Source organism: Leptonychotes weddellii, chromosome 6 (assembly GCF_054177405.1).
Source record: "Leptonychotes weddellii isolate Sample4059 chromosome 6, ASM5417740v2, whole genome shotgun sequence".
Taxonomy (NCBI): domain Eukaryota; kingdom Metazoa; phylum Chordata; class Mammalia; order Carnivora; family Phocidae; genus Leptonychotes; species Leptonychotes weddellii.
Window position 1 is genome coordinate 87,697,362 of NC_138374.1, and position 6,582 is coordinate 87,703,943.

Here is a 6,582-nt window from a genome sequence, read left to right on the forward strand (position 1 = left end):
TGTATGGTGATTACCATAACATAATAACATTGTTAAAAAGTAAAAAAAAATAATAATGGAAATTTTTAAATACTGTATGATAATTCGTCAGATTATCTATGAAGAAGGCTTTTTCAGACATTGATAATCTTTTCTTTGCATATTTTGTTCAAGAACACTTCGGATGTATTATTATTATACCTCTATTAGATTTGCATCAGCTAATTACATGTTATATTAATGATTTCTTGTAAATCACTGACTTTGTTTTAAAAGGTGGCCTATTTTGAGACTTTGTATTGGTGCATTTCTGTTTTGGTGGAGAAAAAAAGGGAACTCCCAGGCTAGTGGTAACTAGTGCGATTCTCCTCTCTTGTGATACTGGCCAGGGGCAGTGATGTGGCGCCCAGTCGGCTGGGCAATCACTACGGTAAACCACCAACAAACCGATAGCCACTCCACACCCACACAACTGTTCTGTTTCTCACTTTCAGTTGGCATTCAATAAATCACATGAGCTAGTTGACACTTTATTATAAAACAGGCTTTGTGTTAGATGACTGTGCCCAACTGCAGGCTAATGTAAGTGTTCTGAGCATGCTTACGGTAGGCTAGGTTAAGCGATGATGTTCAGTGGGTTAAGTGTATTAAATGCATTCTCGAGTTATACTTTCAACTTAATGATCAGTTTATTGGGATGTGACCCCATCGTATGTTGAAGAATATAAATTTGAGAGTGATCAGTGTATACAGGGTTTATAAAGCCATGGGACTTAGGGCGCCTGGGTGGCTCAGTCGGTTAAGTGTCTGCCTTCGGCTCAGGTCATGATCCCGGTGTCTTGGGGTTGAGCCCCGTATGTCAGGCTCCCTGCTCAGCAGGGAGTCTGCTTCTCCCTCTCCCGCTGCCCCTCTCCCTGCTCGTATTCTCTCTCTCTCTCAAATAAATAAATTAAATAAATAAATAAATACAATCTTAAAAAAAAAAATAAAGCCGTGGGACTGGATGAAGACACACAGGAAGGGAATGTAGATGAGGAGGGAAAAAGAAGATCAGAGAAGTAAGCGTGAGGGTGGTCCAACATTTAGCTGTCAGGAAGAAGAGGAAGAACCAGCAAACAAGACCCAGGAGTGACTAGTGAGATATAGAGAGAGAATCCAGAGGCAGTTGCATCCCAGAAACCAGGGGAAGGTCATGTCCACTGTGTCACGTGCTGTTGACAGGTCAAATACAATGAGGACTGAGAACCACTGTTTTAACAGCAGTTTGATGGAATGGTGGATCCTAAACAAAATGAGAGAAAGAAGAGACAACAGGCATGATTTCAAAGAGTTTTGCTCTACAGGAAAGGGAGAAATGGGACAGAGAGGTTCAAGCAAAAAAAGATTTATCATGAAGCTAAATGAAGCTCATATTTCAGGGCTTCTCACCTGCACAGGCTCCTTCTAGGACCCACAGAGGGGCCCCAATAATGTGTTTATGTGAAAATATGGTTTCATAAAATTTCCAAAAATGGAATATTTTAATGACAATAACCCAGTGTCTCCTTCCATTCCAACTTCCTCCATCAAGTGTTCTCTGCCTTTGGTTGGCTGCAGACACTGCTGGAATTTGACTAAAGGAGAGTTAAGAATACATTTAATTTGGGTTAATATTTTAATTCTGAACAACAAAAAATATTTTCAAGTATAATAAAAGCTATAATCACATTGAATTGAGAATTATTTTCCTTTTTCTCTACCACTTAAATCTGAAAGACCTTGAGGGAGAGAAAATAAAATTACCTGTCCAAGTCTAAAGTACTATAAAAACAGAAGTGCCAAGAATTGTGGCAAATTTTTGGTCACTAAGTTATAAACCAATGCAGTTATTCTTGGCTGTAGTCTAGATGGGTTTATAATTTTCATTTTTTGAAGACTATGTAATCATGTGAAGCAAAATAAACTTGAGAAAGAATGGAGGAGTTTAAGAAATGAAATGCTATGAGATACTAAGGACATGACTTAGCAAAACACACATCCTTTACAGTAGATGACTACTCTATCCCACAACCAATCCTCTTTAGTAAACATAGTAAAATAGAATTAGCAATTATTTCCATCAGAATTCTTAAGACTTTTCTGAAATAACTAGACAGCCATAATCTTGTTAATATTGATTTGAACCTGTAAAATATGGTGTTGTATGAATGCTACAATTTAACTGTGACTTGATGCACATGAAACTTCTGTTTATTTCCAGAGATCTCTAAATGACTTTTTATAAACTGCTGGATTTTTATACAACTCTTTCCTAGTATAACATACAGATACGTGATCATTCAGCCTCTCCTAGAAGAACATGGGGGACATAGAATCTGCCACGTTCACAGGAAGCCCATATTTTTGTTGCTTACTCTGTATCAACATTATAAGCAAAGAGCTCTATGACTGCAAGCATGGAGCAGAGCCTTGAACCTTACAGACACTGTTCCCAAACTCACTCTATTTTTACTCTCCCTCATTCCCCTGGTTCTCACCTTTTGTTCTCTGCAGGCAATCCCCGCCCCTTGCCTTTTTTGGCAGTAATCTAGAAGCATAAAGTGAATGCCCCTTTCTCCAAGTGGGCATCACTGAGAAAATGCCTTCCTAGAATCATGATTGCCACAATAGGAGCAAGAGACTAAAATACCTACATAGCTGATGAATCCCGGTTAAATGAATTTTGAAATTAACCTCCAGTTAATTTTGAAATTAACCTGGCAGTGGTGTGCTGCTTTTCCGAAGTGACACCAGATTTCTCCATCTGTATGACACACGTGGATTCTCCATAGCCTTACCCAAGTTGTTGCTTTTGGCATCTCTCTCTTCTTCAGGATCCAATAGATGCATTCTTGAAACAGTTTCAAACCCACAGCTGACTTTTTCCATTTTCACAATGTCTTTTCATTACTGTCATTATAAAGTAGCCATTTTTGCAGTAGCCAGACAAAAGCATAACCTCTTAGACGTGTTTTTTTCACTTTATAATGTTTTTCATCAGGAAAAAATGAAATCTATATTTCAACACTATTGGAGTACAATATAGGTAACACAGGAGGAATGGATTTTTTTTTTTTTTGTCTCCATTACTCCAAAGAATGTCACTCATTTACCCTCTTTAAGTAATGTGAAGGTCCTTTGATTGTAATAGTTTTGAAGAAATCATACCTCTCTTCCATTCCTTAGAAGTAAATACTTGACTTTTATAGTTATCATTTTTCTTTTATATTTTTATTACTTATGTATATAGATTTAAATAATATTGTTTGTCTGCTTTTGAACAAATAGGATTGTATTGATATATTCTTGCGTGTCTTAGTTCCTTTACTCAAAATTATGTTCATAAAATTCATTGAAATTGTTGCTTGTGGCTCTGGTTTATTCATTTTCATTCCTGTATAGTTACATGTCTAATGCTCAATAGTCACATGTCTAGCAGTTGCCAAATTGGAAAATGTAGCTCTACAGTATATACCCAGGAGTGGAAGTGCTGGGTCATAGTGCGTGCATATCTTTGACTTTAAAGGACAATGCCAAAACATGCTATTCAAGGGGCGTTGTACCAATTTACACTCCCCCCAGCAATTAATGAGGCATTATTTATTGAATTTTAACTTAAACATTTCTATTTTTAATTTCTAAGATATATCTTTATGTCCTTTTTCAAGTCAGTCTTTTCATTTTTTTTTAATTTTTTAAAAAGATTTTATTTATTTATTCATGAGAAAGAGGCAGAGGGAGAAGCAGCCTCCCCAAGGAGCAGGGAGCCCGATGCAAGCCTCAATCCCAGGACCCCGGGATTATGACCTGAGCCAAAGGCAGACGCTTAACCATCTGAGCCGCCCAGGTGCCCCAAGTCAGTCTTTTCATTTTTGTTACTCTTGTTACTTGCTCTTTTTGTGATTTCATCTTTTATATTTAAAATTTTATGCATATTAATTTTATACTCTGTATCTGATAATTCCAATATCTGAAATCATTAGGACTCTTAATCTGTTGTTTGTTGTTTCTGCTGACTCTCACTCGTGGTTGCTTTATGTCTTTGGTGATTTTTTTAAGTAATGTATTTAATTTGCAAGACTTTATTAATTTCCAACTGTAATATTTTATATATTTGATCTGAGAGTGATCTGCCACCAAGTGTTCTATTAACTGCTTATGCTCTAGTGTGGCTTTTTGGCTCCGCTAGAGGATAAAAATTACGCATATGGCATTGGAGTTGACAAATATTAAGAGTAATAATTATTATGCTTTTTTTGTTGAGGGAGGTCATTGAGAGGACATGACTACTGGTTGAACAGTGAGCTGGACCCTGGCAACTGGAGGCTCCACACCCCCTCCCCCGTCCTTGGAATGTGCATTCTGTTTGCCTTGCCCGCTCCCAGCAGCTGCCCAAGGACACAGCCTTGGGAAACAGTGATGTGGTATTGAGATGATCTGGATAGTAAACGTGACTGAACCCAGCTAAGGCCTCTGTGTAAATGTACAAGATATCATGGGTGGGTGCAGGGATCTGCTCATCTTACAGCAGCCCAAGATAAGCCTTGTATGTAAGTTCCCTTTGCTTATTAAACCTGCCACCTACCAATCTGGTGTGGCCTCTTTCTTCAGTCTCTGCCTGCTTTCGGAGTAAGGAGGCCAGTTTCACATTACACCTGGGAAGCTCCTGAGGAGCCTGCGAATTACCATATTTATATTTCTCAAATTTCCTACCACAAACACATAATGCTTTTAAAGCCATGAAATAATGTTAAAATAACCATGGAACCAAAATATTTGCCAACCACAAGAAAACTCAATTAGTAAAATTTTATTGTGCCTTGTGAGTTGGGATTTCAGGTCACTTCTTAGAAGACTACTTATTGAAGATTAAGGTATCCTTTCGTCTGTGATTTTCCATTCCACACTGTGTGTAGTGCAGCCTCACTCCCCTGGACTCAGGGAATGCTTTTCTCTAGAGATAATTTTTTATTATTATTTTTAAAGATTTTATTTATTTGACAGAGCGAGAGAGAGCGCAAGTAGGGGGAGAGGCAGAGGGAGAGGTAGAAGCAGACTCCCTGCTAAGCAGGGAGCTGGATGTGGGGCTGGATCTCAGGACCCTGGGACCCTGACCTGAGTGGAAGGCAGACACTTAACCCACTGAACCACCCAGGCTCCCCTAGAGATAATTTTTTAAAAACTGCTCCTACCATAAGCCAGTGGTTTCTACTCATCTGGGACTGCTTTAGCTCCCACTTAGAATCCCTGGTTTAGGCTGGAGTCTTTTCTGCCATTAGGCATATCCAGATCTTTTGAAGTGGATATGGAGGAATGACTTTGGGTATGAAATGGCTTATACCTAAGGAAAGGAGACCAACATGAAGAGAAAAATTCAGGGTGGGGAAGATAGGACCAAAAACTGTAACTGGGATTTAATTTCAAGAGTTGGAGATCAGAACAGATCTTTAAGCAGACTTGGATCAATTTCCCACTACGGACACAGTCTCTGGCCCATGGCCTCTTTATCAGTCAAGCACAAGACAGGGGCAAGAATTTCTAGGTAGCTGTTTCTGTCCAAGGGCTGTCTGTAAGGACTGATCTAGAGTTCAAGCTCCACTCTTGTCAACACTTCCAGGAACACTGCAGGTAGGTCCTCCAGGATTTTTGGCATCCTGAAGGGAATAATGATCAAGTCATGCAGTTTGATATTTAAAAAAGGAGGGGAGGGATTCTGAGTAGGAGAAAATGGAACTATATCAAACATGAGTATGTTCAGGGGTTTTAAAATTTTAAGCATTAGTTTGGGTTAACATTTCAGCATTTGGGGCAGGAGTTTGCATTTTCTTAACTGCGATTCTTCTGGAGTGTAAGACTTTCCTTTGGAAAAAGCTATTGCCCCCTTATTTTTTAAAAAAGGCGCTTTAAGACGTTTTTAAACGTCCTAGACAGCAGTGGACGCCCTTCACAGCATATAACCTTCACCGAGGGTTTCCCTCACACTGGGGTTGCGTGTGGTTTTGGAACAGCAGTTTCAAAAAAACGGTCACCTGCTGCACACTGCCCAGTCTCCCAAAGCCCCACTCCCCTCCCCAGGCGCTGGAGCGACGGGACGGCGGGGGTGGGGGTGGGGCAGGCACAACCGCCGGCCGCGTGCACGGGCCTGCTGCACTGCGCAGGCGCGGTGCCGGGTTGGGGGCGGGGCCGGAGCCTAGTAGCTGCACGCTCTTCCTATTAAAGGTCCCCGGGTCAGCTTCTGATCCAGAGACTCCGCGCCCTAAGGGAGGCCAGGAGATCGGGCTTCTGGTTTTCGGCAGCTTTGCCTCGCCCTGCACCCACAATTTGTCCCCAGGGCTCCTCACTCTCCTACACTCAGCCGGTCTAGGACGGCCCCTCACTGTATCCATCCGGCAGCTGCTGGTGCCCTGCCGGGCATTCTTCCTCTCCTGAGCCCCGATTCCTGCTCCTCTTGTCACTGAGGTCTCACTCCTGCAGACTTGATGGGGGTACATGGGCGAAGTGACCATCAATTTGCCATGTAGGGTGGGATTGAGAATCCCAAAGCGACTTCTCCACTTTACAGATGCGTGACTTTGGGTGGTTATT